The sequence below is a fragment of the Colletes latitarsis genome, chromosome 2 (assembly GCF_051014445.1).
Source record: "Colletes latitarsis isolate SP2378_abdomen chromosome 2, iyColLati1, whole genome shotgun sequence".
Taxonomy (NCBI): Eukaryota; Metazoa; Arthropoda; class Insecta; order Hymenoptera; family Colletidae; genus Colletes; species Colletes latitarsis.
Genome location: NC_135135.1, coordinates 11,516,356 through 11,530,483, shown reverse-complemented (window position 1 = coordinate 11,530,483; position 14,128 = coordinate 11,516,356). Strand labels below are relative to the sequence as shown.

General features: G+C 40.7%; 1 protein-coding gene across 4 annotated transcripts in view; it reads left to right on the top strand.

Moving 5' to 3' along the window:
- Nucleotides 1-380: 380 nt before the first annotated feature.
- LOC143351721 (zinc finger protein castor homolog 1) overlaps nucleotides 381-14,128 on the top strand; it is a 221,585-nt gene continuing 207,837 nt past the window's right edge. For all 4 annotated transcript variants that reach the window (XR_013081801.1, XM_076783551.1, XM_076783549.1 and 1 more), the window contains exon 1: nucleotides 381-1,542. The gene's annotated coding sequence lies outside the window, so the exon portion shown is untranslated. The remainder of the gene's footprint in view (nucleotides 1,543-14,128) is intronic.

Here is a 14,128-nt window from a genome sequence, read left to right as displayed (position 1 = left end):
TCTTTCTTCGTCCCGTGCGTGTGGCTCTCTCCGTCTAGCTCTGTTTCGGTCGGCGCGGCAGAAGACCGTTCCGAGCCGTTCGGGTCGGACAGAGACGTCCAAGACAGAGCTGCGTGGGGGGACTCGGCCGGCTGGCGGTACGGCAGGGCGGTGGGGCGGCGGGGACCGCGGGGGACGTGGTGGAACGACACGAAGGCGGGGAGAACGCGACGTGTCGTTCCGTCCGACGGGGTGGGGCATCGTTCCAGCGTCGGTGGTGGGGGCCGCGAACCGTGGATCGGCTCCGCGTGGCGCGGAGGGGGCAACGCAGTGCCACCGCTCCCCTCCTCTCTGTCTCTCTCTCACCCTCCGGAGGGGTTCAGTCATCTCGCGCCAGCCGAGCCACGCACACTCGCGTCTCACATTCTGGCCTCGGTGAAAGACTCTCCTCGTTCCGGACGCTACTGTTCGCACACGCGCGTTATCTCGACCGCGTCTCGCACCCCGTGTCGTCGGGGTTGGGAACGGATCCGATAATTTTCGTCGGAACGGCGGTCGTTCCTTTCGCCGTGTGCTCGCCACGATTCTTAGCCTATCTTCGTCCTGGTCGCCTGGCACCCAGAACGCACGGGAACCAGACCGCCCCCTCCGGACGGAAGCCACGAAACACCCCCACTTCTTGGCCGATACAAGCCTCCCCCACCAAGCGCCGGAGCCGAAGAGTTCCGTGGCGGAGTGGAAGACATACCGGGTACCGAGTTTCACGGGTGGAGAACCCGCGGATACATCGCGATCATCCCCCTAAAAACGGTGGATCGCTCTCCGTCGAAGGATACTCGCGGACGGTTTTTCCCCGGGAAATTCCCGCGGTTCTCGCCGGTCATCGCTGGTTTTTTGCGTCTTTACGTGGCTCGTTGCGGCTCCCTGTGCACGCGTGCACGCCCCACCCCTACGGACCGCTGCCACCACCAGCGTTGGAACACGCACACCCCCTCCCCGCCCCCATCGAGAAGTCGGCGAGCCAGTTCAGAGCGAGGACAGCGGCATCATCACGCGCCTCGACTGCTTCTCCCCGTGGACGGATCGGTGGTGACCCGGGAACTTCCGGTTCGCACGGCTCTGAGGGTGGCGAAGGTCGGTTCGCGTCGCGTTTCGAAAAAGTGATGCGTTGTCGGGTCAGTTTGGATGACAGTGCGACGCCCGGGAAACAGGCACCAGTGGTTGGTTGTTCGTGGACGGTGTGATCAGGCGAGTGATTATTCGTGACGAGTGTGACACGTCCGTCGACGTTTTTTTTTTTCGTGATCGGTCCTCTGTTTCGTACACCGAACTGCTATATACCGTGCGATGCTGAAGTGACATCCACGAACCTGGACAGCACGTACTATCGCGGCAGCGAGTGATGAGACACGACGACAGCCGGTCGGTCGGGCTTTTCTTCGATTAGAAGAGTCGACCATCGAGTAACCACGAGGACACGGGCTTCACCGGGTTCGTCGAGGACTATGCCAGTCGGAGGAAAAGCATCGGCCGGAGGAAACTGGGATACTCGCTGAAGTCAAGGTAAACGTCACTCGTGCTTGTCGAGCGTCCCGTAGACGTTGAATTCTGGGTTATCGGGCCCCGGCCGTATTCTCCGACGAGTTTCTCGAAACCTGCCAACGCGGAGAAAAACAACCGCGTGTGCCTGGTCGGAGTAGTCCCGGCCAAACGCTGTTAGGATTCGAGAAGCCCGTCAAAACTGACGGCTGACGGTTTATTTATAATTTACGCGAGTCGGTGGACATCACCACGCGCACTTACCGCGACAAAGTATCCGAATTGTGTCGCAGAATTGATGGGATATTGCTAGGGAAGTTGTAAAGTTGGTTGGCAGCCACTTTGGTCGCGAGAGCCCGGAGGGAGCTGGATTTAGCATCGACGTATTGTTCCGTTCAGGAGGGAAAATATATAAGTTTACCCGCGCAAATGGCAGTCTAGAGACGCACGCGAATTCCCGGCGAATACGCGTAATTGCTCCGACGAGAGGATATATACGTGCATCGCGTTCTGTTAGAGCGGAAAATTAGCGTTGCTTGCTCGGGCCCGCGCGAATGGAAATAAACGCTAGAGAAACAGAAACGATCTGATTTTTTCGTGACGATGTTATCTGCGAGATTTAAGCAAGCCCCGCGGAAAGAAACGCGATATCGAGGTGCCGCCGGAGTGGCGAGGGTGAATTTTTTATGGCGAACCGTGCCTCGACAATTCCTTCCTTCGTCGGGAGTCTGTAATCAGAATCGCGAGCCACGATAACACTTCCTTTTACATACTTCTCGTTCTGCCACCCCGCGAATTCGATGCGAAGTTTTAACGACACGGGGACCGGTTACGGACACGGTCTGTAATTAGGATCGTTTCGTGATCGAAGAGCGTAAAGAGTCATTCGTCTATTCGGATATCGATGTTTCGAGTGTTCTAACTGCACTCTTACGCGAAAAGTTCATTTTGTTGGGACGCGTTGAAAGATTCGGATTCCACTATTTTCACGTACGATAGAAGGATATCCTGGTTTAGTAAGCTTTGTTATTTCAAATTGGATACTGTAAACAACGTTCATCCCCTAAATTCTGTTTACCTGGAAGATGAGAGCATTCTATCGTACGCTCTGTTTCCCATAGTTTCGTAAAAATAGTTACAAAGTTGTAGAACATTTAATCGCTAGTCGAGTGTTGGTAATGTTAATTCAACTAATCTGGTGAGAACGAGTGTCGTTAATCGTATACTTTGAATGCAGAAGCAACCGACTCGAACATTCTTGCAAAACGAACCTCGCGTGTATACGATGCGCGATATAGACGTTCGTTTTGAAATTTTCTTCGAATAGTCCACCACCGTTGGGCAAGTATTGTCAGCGTAGAATATTCATGCTCCAAGTTAGGGATCGCCACTTAACAAAAGCAGCTCATCCTCTAAACGAGTGTCTATTCAAATTCGTGCTGCTTCAGCTGTCAATTAGGAGGTTCTCGTTCCTTCTTAACCTAACCCAGTTCTAGCGTAGACCTAACAAACGCTTAATACAGGTCTAACTTATTCCAGACTTCATTGCTGTCGTGCATGCTCCTGACAGCGTGTGTCACTTAAAAATGAATAATTATCAAAGTGTCTTAGAGATAATTCAGACCTAATTAATTTCAACTTTTAGCCGCGGACGGTATACGTCGAAAGAAACTCCCGATCCTTCGGAAATTACGTTAAATGTCAGCGACCACGAAAGCCTAAGCAGACTAAATTTTACGATGTGTATTATTAAAAAGAAAATAGCAGATATTATCTCGGATAGCTTTCACGATCATATCGACCAGTGTAGACGTCTATCGCGTTGACTCGATCTTCGATCTCTTTGCTCTCGAAACGGGGCGCCGATCGCGGCGAAATCTCGTTCGAAAAACGTTGGCGAAACCGAGGAAGAAACGGATCGAAGCGACGAAAGGAACCGTAAACAACCACCGGTGGGGGGAAAAAAGAGCACCAAGGGGGGGAGGGCTCGGAGCGAATGGAAGAAATGAAGAAATGAAGAAATCAAGGGAAAAACGTAGAGGGCCGCGTACGGGCGTACTTGTTGATACACGGCGAATCTCGTGGAAAGAAGGAAAGGACGAAGGTGGAGAAAGGGAGAAAAAGAGATCGCGAGGGGACGCGAGGAGGGAAGAAAACCTCGAAACAATTGGAGGCGCGGAGGCGGCCGCATTTCATGTTGTCTGGCATCGGCTCCCTTTAAAGAGTCTCTTGCTTTTTGTTAGCTCTTCGAAAATTATGATTGTTTGTCCGCGAGATTTACTGCTCCGGGGGGGCCTCCTCGGTGCGGTACAACGTAGTCGAGGTGCCCTCCAGGGGCACCGAAAGACTTTTGCCGTGAGGGGGAGGGGGGAGCAGTTTACAGAGATTAGAGAATCAGGAACGTCACGATATATACGTATGCTCTCTGTCGCGCTACCGAATCGCGTCCCTTCTTCTCTTCCTGCTACTCCGGCGGGCTTCATTCTTCTGATTCTTTTTTTCATCGCACCGTTGTTTATTTATCGCATCCCGTTCCGCGTAATCTGGCCGCAGAGATTAGCGGTGTTTGAATTAGCTGATTCGCGATGACGATTAAAAGTTTCCATCCAGGAGCCGGGAGGATTCGAACGGAGACTTCCATCTCCGCGACACGTCCGGTTATCGATGCGAATCCTAGATCTTTTTTAACGTTCGAGGATCTTCGAAGCCCCTCACAACGTTAAAAGCTCACTTCTTGGGATCTTTGCAACGGAAGCTTTTGACAGGCTTGAAAATCTAACTTCTTTTCTAAATCTTCAGCAATTTCCTAGACTCCATTTATGTGCAAAAATAATTCTTTATTCAAATTTGTCAAGATGTGTGAAAAAGTGGTACAAAGTAGTTGTTTTACATTTATTTTATAATTGCATATTATTGAAATTTTGTACAGCTTTTACATGTTTGGAATATTAGAATTTCTCGAGACATTCAATGATTATTAGAGATTTAGTTTTGTGCAGAATAGCGCTGTATGTTTCTCTATTATATGGAGTATAATCATATTTGAAAATCCAACTTCTTTTTTAAATCTTCAGCAATTTCCTAGACTCCGTTTATGTGCAAAAATAATTCTTTATTCAAATTTGTCAAGATGTGTGAAAAAGTGGTACAAAGTAGTTTTACATTTATTTTATAATTGCATATTATTGAAATTTTGTGTAGCTTTGACATGTTTGGAATGTTAAAATTTCTCGAGACATTCAATGATTATTAGAGATTTAGTTTTGTGCAGAATAGCGCTGTATGTTTCTCTATTATATGGAGTATAATCATATTTGAAAATCCAACTATTTTTTTAAATCTTCAGCAATTTTTTAGACTCCATTTATGTGCAAAAATAATTCTTCGTTCAAATTTGTCAAGATGTGTGAAAAAGTGGTACAACGTAGTTGTTTTACATTTATTTTATAATTGCATATTATTGAAATTTTGTGTAGCTTTGACATGTTTGGAATGTTAAAATTTCTCGAGACATTCAATGATTATTAGAGATTTAGTTTTGTGCAGAATAGCGCTGTATGTTTCTCTATTATATGGAGCATAATCATATTTGAAAATCCAACTATTTTTTTAAATCTTCAGCAATTTTTTAGACTCCATTTATGTGCAAAAATAATTCTTCGTTCAAATTTGTCAAGATGTGTGAAAAAGTGGTACAAGCTAATTATGAAATATAACTAGCATGTACTAGAATGTTCCAGAATATAGAAATGGCGTTATGTTTCCGTATTGTTTGAAGTATATCTCATCGAAATACATAGTGATGTTTTGAGGCGTCCGTAAGCAGCCTTTGACAGCCTCGAAGGAATTTCGTGTGATTTCGGAAAACTCCTAAAATTTTGATTAATAATAAAAATGATACTACAGCACCGTCGACAAATTGTCTTTAATACAATTACGTTTTATTGTAATACTGAAAATGCAAAGTGGAATCTTAGAAGCTGAATCTCAAAAGACGAGTCGAATAAATCCGATGAAAGTCGATGTGTGAAACTCGAAGATTTTCGTCGAGGAATTTACCTGCTTCTGTCAACGAATTACAATTAAATTTTAGAAGCTCTGGTGATATTTAGTCCAACGCGTACATTTAATGTTTGAGATTTCGAGAAAGGAGAGGATCGTATGAGAACCTCTGGCAACGTGTTTATTAATGTCGCGAGTCGGATATAAACCGATTTTACGCCAGCCTTTTTATTTTTATACTCGTAAAAATTAAGGTAATGAACGCGCTCCCAAGAATTCCCGTAAAAGCATTTATTAAAACTGATAATTGGAATAAACGGTTGGTACGCGTTCGTCGTTAAAATCGCGAATTTTCTTCCCTTTGTTTTCGATACGAATTCGAGGTTCGACGCGCTCTTGCTCGTAAACCGTCGACTTTTGAACTCGATACACACTCGGTATTCCGTTGATTTATTCGGTATCTTATTGTGCCTCCGAACTAAACCCGACCTGGCCATCCCAAAAAGTGGCTTCTCCCTCCTTCTCTCCTCCCTTCTCGAGCTGGCGATCGCTCTATAAATTTCACGAGTCTTTCGAACCCTATATTTTCTCGTTATCCTCGCGTTTTGCACGACACGTTTTATTAAAGTACGATAATTTTACGAGGCGCAGCCTCCATCCCCGTCTTGTTTCTTGTTCGTCTTTTTAACCGTACCCGTTCCACCTAGCCGCCACCCAGGCAGGTTCTCTTTTCCTCCGTTTCACGGTTTTATTGCCGCGATTTTCGATTCGGAATCGCCCCGTGGATAAGGTTTCGCGTAGAAATGGATTCTTCTTGGTCTAACGCGTGTCGAACTGCCTTGCTTTCTCGGCACTTTCTTTGGGAATTAAAGCAGACTGCAACATCGTGGCAGCAAACCAATACAGTTGGATGTGAATCTTTTAGATTTTGATAAAAAAACAAAGCGTCTGGTACCAATTAAATGAGACCAAGTCTCTTGTTCTTTCTCAAGTGACGTTTCTCTACGAATCGAGTTGCTTCGTGAATTCGTTAATCAGAGAAGCTGGTGTCGATCGATCGAGAGTGTATAAAGGGACATTGAATTATCAGGGATCGTCAGAAATGGATTCTTCTTGGTCTAACGCGTGTCGAACTGCCTTGCTTTCTCGGCACTTTCTTTGGAAATTAAAGCAGACTGCAACATCGTGACAGCAAACCAATACAGTTGGATGTGAATCTTTTAGATTCTGATAAAAAAACAAAGCGTCTGGTATCAATTAAATGAGACCAAGTCTCTTGTTCTTTCTCAAGTGACGTTTCTCTACGAATCGAGTTGCTTCGTGAATTGTTTAATCAGAGAAGCTAGGAATCTGGGTCCTAACTGGACGCAAGAACGACCGTGTCGATCGATCGAGAGTGTACCAAGGGACATTGAATTATCAGGGATCGTCAGAAATGGATTCTTCTTGGTCTAACGCGTGTCGAACTGCCTTGCTTTCTCGGCACTTTCTTTGGGAATTAAAGCAGACTGCAACATCGTGACAGCAAACCAATACAGTTGGATGTGAATCTTTTAGATTCTGATAAAAAACAAAGCGTCTGGTATCAATTAAATGAGACCAAGTCTCTTGTTCTTTCTCAAGTGACGTTTCTCTACGAATCGAGTTGCTTCGTGAATTCGTTAATCAGAGAAGCTGGTGTCGATCGATCGAGAGTATATAAAGGGACATTGAATTATCAGGGATCGTCAGAAATGGATTCTTCTTGGTCTAACGCGTGTCGAACTGCCTTGCTTTCTCGGCACTTTCTTTGGAAATTAAAGCAGACTGCAACATCGTGGCAGCAAACCAATACAGTTGGATGTGAATCTTTTAGATTCTGATAAAAAAACAAAGCGTTTGGTATCAATTAAATGAGACCAAATCTCTTGTTCTTTCTCAAGTGATGTTTCTCTACGAATCGAGTTGCTTCGTGAATTCGTTAATCAGAGAAGCTGGTGTCGATCGATCGAGAGTGTACAAAGGGACATTGAATTATCAGGGATCGATCGTCGAACGCGTAGGGCCACGAACGGGGATCGTCAGCGCCGACGAAGAAACGGGTCGTTCGTACACATCCGACTGTACCTTCCCCGAGAAGGCAGCTCCGGCAGTAAAAGGCCTAAAGTTTTTAATACTTTCAGTTGTTTTTATGGCGGCTGGCATTTGCTCTTTTTTATTGTTCGTCTTCTCTTTCCTTCTCCCTCACGGGCAACACGCACACGACCCTTCAACCGCGGCGCGGAGAGGAGCGAGAAAGATCGAGAGAGAGAGGAGAGACGAAAGAACGCCGCGGTACACACGGTGGAAGAGAGCGAGAAGCGAACCGAAGGAGAGAAAGACCTCAGTCAGCCTTCTCTGATGTACGACTCGGCGGTCCGCGTGAAAAAAATCCCATAAACCAGTAAAAAAGCACGGGGTCTCTGGGCCAGAAGGGATCGAGGGGAGACGAAGAACAGTCGGGACAGGAGAAGAAGAAGAAGAAGAAGAGATGGAGGGCCCAGTATCGCTAAAGGAATTCCTCTTATGACGAACCACGCGTGATTTTCTCTCATTCCCCCTCCCGCGGACCTTCCGACAGTCCAAATGCGCGCCCCTTCACCTCCCTTTACGAACCATTCTCCTATTTCTTCTTCGTCGTCTTCTTCGGGGTCTTCTGCCCTCGGGCTGTTTCGACGCGGCCGTGAAACCGCGCGATCTCGATGCACGAATTAAAAAGCGAAGACAGAAGAATTTCGAATGACTAATGACGGCCACATGTGCCCGCGTCGCGTCTATTCTTCTTCGCGGCCCTTGCCATCTCGTTCAACACGAGGATCCGCTGTTCGCTCGTCGTTCGAAGTCTCTATCGGTCCACCAAACGAGTTACTCCTCTTGTTTCCAACTCTTCCCTTCGGATATTGGTCCCCAACGTTGGTTCGACGTGCAAAAATTTTATGTACTCGGGGCTTGAAAATAATTGTCTTAAATCGGTATACGAAAGTGTTGGAAATAGAGCGCCATTTGTTTCTGCGTCGCCTAGAGTTATTCTGACTTACTACTTTTTGTAACCGTGTGTCTTTGGTCTGTAACGAAGCCTCGCGTTAATTAAATGTGTGTTGCTGAGAGGAAGACGAATTTTGCTCATTTGCATCCCCAAATTCCCACAGGAAGATCTATTGTGATAAACCGTAACGAAGAACTTAAAAGTCGATCTATATTTACGTTGAAAGTGTGATAAGACCTTTATTAGTAATTGTATTAGTTATAAATAGACTATATGTAATAGACTAACGTGTGATAACGTTTGAAACAATCACCGACGTGCAATGCTGGTTCATTAACCCATTTGTATCTTCACTCTAAATGTAAAGCTTGCTTTATAAATCAGAGATTAGAAAAATTATATATATTTCAAAATGGAATCATTTTATATAATGGTTGTGCATTTATGGGAAATTTTAATTTTCAAGAAACTATAGAATGCACTTAATATGCAAAAATATAAAAAATACTTGAAGTTAGATACGAATTATTATATTTATATTATAATATTATTCTACAGAGCTCCCATTTCATTAATTCTATTATTAATTCTGCAGTCTAGTTATAAAAAAGATTTTAAATAGCCACAAAATTTTGCTTATTGTTAATTTTCTAACAGATTGCAATTATGCTTGAAAAATTAAAAAAAATATATTTAAGTTGCATCAGCTCCTATATGAGTTCCGGATCTATATGTATAGTGTCAATATTTGTCGCCCATATTTTTTGGCGCCCAGATTAGATTTCGTTAGTCTTCGCGAGATATTCGTAAACCGATCTAAGTTAAGGTTATATCGTACGTAGAATTGTTTTAGATTAATTTTTGTTGAAATAAAGCTTCCGTTATGCGATTTAAAATAGGTGAAAATTGACTCGAGAAAAATATTAAGCTTGATCTATTATCCAAAATATTTGTCCATTTTGTAATAAATTTTATATTCTATCAAACGTTTGCTCGTGTCTTTTGCATGGTTAATAGAATATTATCTATAGTATCTGCTTTTATGGTCGAACGCTGACAATGAGTAGTGATCCGCATCGACCGAAAGTGAAACATGATTAAAAAACGATCGCAACGAATGGGAAGTCACTTGTTTCGTAATTATAGACTTAATAGTCGCTTTATATTAATTTGCACGTTGTAACAAAACGATTGCAAAGTGAACAATAATGCATTAAAAAATGAAATATATTTGACCAAGGAAAGTGAAACAGAAAAATGTATAAAATATATCAAAAAGAACGATCGATAAACATATTACGTTGTCATTAATATTAGCAAGTTTGGAACGCAGAAAAATATCGATGGCTTTTTCACATGATAATAAGATCAAAGTATGGAAGAATTTTTATTTTTCACTTTGAGAATATCTTAAAAAGATAGTCAACATTTGATCTGACCGTTGAGAACAATAAATATTTATATTATATAGATTCAAAACCTGTAGAAAATCTAACAAACTTTTAGTCCGAAATTTAGGTTCTTTATAACAGTATTCGTAACTGTTTCAAGAACCTAAACCAATATTATAACAGTTCTCAAGCCTTGGCTTCTTTATTAACCCTCAGACGGCGGACCCTGGGTCCACTTTCACCCCGAATATGGATTTTATTATATCGTATTTCAAGGTTTCCGATCGCATTTTATGTTATTGTATTTGTAAATTCGTTATTTATTATCATCGTTAATTTTTAAAGCTCAGTATCATTAATATCGTTATTCATTAAAAACTAAAACCTCGCGACTCTGAAACGAACAGTTTTTGTTGGTTAATATCTCGTCCGCAGCAGCTCAGTTTTTCATGCCTAGGTCTTCGACACTTGATCAAGCTATATCGCGAAGCAGAGAAAGTTTTCTTAATTTATTTGTTATTTTGAAATTCAATAGCATTAAGGTTTATTCAAAGAAACGTTATAGCGTCTATCTTCGATAGTTTAATTTGCAAACACGTCTAAACATTTCACATTTACGAGTAGAAGAAATTAACATTCTTAAACCTTTCCATTTTTCTATTAAATAAATTTCTAATAAATAAATTTAATAAATTTTTACATGAATATTATTTTAGCGCAGAAACTAGCGTATTTTAATACACGATTGTCTCAATTTTATCGTTTGAGATTTAAATAAACATTATTCTGCAACCCTCGTGGTGTGCTCGACAGATCGAGCAGACATCGTGATCATAGTCTAGTTTATTAAACATTTATATCCACCACAAATACTTCCAAAATTAATTTGCAACAACATTTATTCTCTATATTTTTGTTTTGAAAGCCATAAGAAGAAGGACATCGTACACAGATTTATAATTGACGTCCTAGGTAATTTTCCCAATTGCAATGTCACGTAACTCTGTTACGATTCATTCTATTAAACATTTGTGTACATAAGATATGTTTATAAATTCAATTTAAACAACTTTTGTTACATATATTTCACAGCGAATTCTTATCAACAGTGGACTTTTTCGAAGAATTGAAAACTGGTTGATGTAGATAGTTGCTTAGTAACAGAAAGTTGCGATTATTTATCTGAAAAATAGATAACTGATTGTCAGAAGAAATATACATTCGTACCTCGTTAGACTTTTCATGCGGTTTCTCGCTATAAATTCCCTGATTTATTAATAATTAATTAATTAGTATTGATAATACTAATAGAATAATAAATAATAAATTAATTGCAAAGGCCGTTAATTCAGTTAAATGATCAACTCCGTATTTCCTTTTGAAACAACAGTCTGTTAAGTTTTCGCGTTTTTTAAAGAAACATTGGCAATATATCAGCTTTATCATAAATTATACGAGATTGTAAATAATGTTTAATGATATATTTCTACAAAAGAAGCAACATTTTTCTGCGAATTAATGGTTATTCCAAATTTTTTAACGGCAAACGCAGATAATTTCAAACTCAATGGAACAGTTTCTTTTGTATATTGTAAACCTTGGTGAAAAGAGTGAAAAAGTGTAACGAGTTGCTACTCGAAGATTAATAGTTTTGCAAAATAATTGTATTTAAGTGGTCTGTAACGAACGCGGCAACTGCAGTGGAAACCTGTATACCATGACGAGTAATTTCAATTTCTTGACTAAACAATTAATCTTAGGCTAACTAGGCGTTATACATATTTTATTTCATTTTTATCGTGATCTACAATTCGCAGAAAAAACGAAGTCGATACGACTACTTCGAAATTGTAATTCTTAATCCATTTGTTCGTAAAAATATTTGAACGTTGGCCGTTAGTATCATTATGATTTCTATGTTTTTATGATTTTCCACATCTTGCGTTCGATCTGCTCTGATAAATCGCTTATCCCGATCGTACACTTTCTTCGAAATCTTCGAATTCATCCTAAATCTCGAAGGGATGATTTTGCTTAAAACAAAGAAACACTCGTGTTAATATTGACCTGTGAAATTCAACAGTTGTTTCCATGTTACAATATTTCAAATAATTTAAAGATATTCTTAGAGAAAATCAGTCTCAGTTGCAAACATATATTAATAATTCTTTGAATTATTCAAAAATTTGCGAGCAATAGAACAAAATTGTAAGATCAAAAATTAACACACACACTGTATAATTAATGAACTGAAATTAGGTTTGATAATTTTTTAATTTCTAGTTACAATTTATTATTATAATTATAGCCTGTAGTTCAATCCTTTCAGAATGATCTATCGTATCACTGTAAAAGATCCTATTCTCTTTTTTTATTTGTATTTATCGTCTCTACTGTTATAAAATAATACAAAGAACGTAGAAAACACACCTGACAACGGAGAGCTATTTAAATCTATACTGAAATTAAAACTAAACAACGCAAGAAATATAAATGCAAAACAAACAAGACAATAATTACACACACAATGATTTAATGGAATAATAAAACTATAGAAGGAAAAGGCTTTTAAAATTAATATTGCCTATAATGTTTTGAAATATCTGGAAGTCTCATAATTATTTTAACATTTTCGAACAGATTAATTTATCGATAAATATGGTAATAAAATTATGAAAAATTGTCAAGTTTCGTTTCTAGAAATTAAGAAAGATTTCGTTTTTTTTCGCGGCGATAGAATAAAGGCTTTTAAAATTAATATTGTCTATAGTGTTTTGAAATATCTGGAAGTCTCATAATTATTTTAACATTTTCGAACAGGTTAACTTGTCGGTAAATATAGTAATAAAATTACGAAAAATTGTCAAATTTTGTTTCTAGAAATTAAGAAAGATTTCGTTTTTTTTCGCGGCGATTCGATTAAACGATTCAACGGAAGCTTCAATTTGCGTCGATCGCGTGTCTTCGATCGACAATAAAATTCTCATTGATTCGTAATCGTTTCTTGGCGTTTAGGCGGCGAATTTCTGCCGTCGATCGGGAACAGAAGTTTTTCCGCGTGTCTCGTTTGTTCGCGGTGCTCTCGATAATAGTTGTAACACGGATATGCAAATTTCCCGGCGCGCCACGGAACAGTAGGAAGAGAGGAACGAAGAAGAAGCGAAAAAAAAATGTAGGAGGAGCAGAGAGAATACGGATTGTAGTTTTCTGCCGGACTGTAATGGAGTATCGCCGCTCTCTATGAATAGTTATGGCTTGTCTCGCATAAATTAGGCCGCAAGAATTAATAGCTAATTCAGCAGGTTTTCAATTATCGTCGAAGCGAGAATTCAGTAATACCGTGGCTTATAAATATGGAGGAGGAACGTTGTTTCTCCCACGGCGCGGACGCGAATTTTTCGAAAATAATGCTCGTCTAATTTTCTCGATGATAATCGAACGCTCGCGACCGAATAAAATTACACCCGATCCACCTGTTCTTCTTATTCTACGATCTCTTTATATCGATCGTAATTAAAGAATACAACGTTCGAAGGACGATTCTATCGCTGAGAAAATGTTCTTTAAACGTTTCGGAATAATTCGTCCGTTTCGTAATTGGAAACTCCTACTTTTAGAACCGTGAAAAATCTCGAACTTCGGGACACATAATTATTCGCGCGTTATTGTAATAAATTTCTAGATAAGAATACATTGGTTTAACGTTTACGAATTGATCATAGGAAAACACTGAAAGCACACAGAGATAAACCTTCGTATCTCCGTGATGATGCAGAGAATTAGGTTAATACGGAAGATGATGGTAGGGAACAGTCGACGCTGTGTAATACGATTAATATTAATAACAATTTCTAGAAAGTGTTAGAAACAGAAACTAGAATTCGAGGGTCGAAATAGTTTACAGATGTCGAAAGATCGAGGAACATCGTCGTTGATTAAACAAGCCACTCGAGAACAGGCAAAATTCTCGAGAGTTCCGTCGAATGCTCTTGGAACCCCGAACGATCGCTAGATACTTCGTATACTACGAAACTAAAAGATAAAAGTATCGTAGAACCTTCATTATTCAAACTAATATGCAGACAGAGCCGGTTAGATGAGAAAACTGGTTTGGACAATACAACGTTCGCTTTTTTTTTACGGTCACCCTATGTTTGAGGTTAACTTTTTAGGTTAGTACGTGCTTATACTTTAGGAAAATTGTTGGGAGACA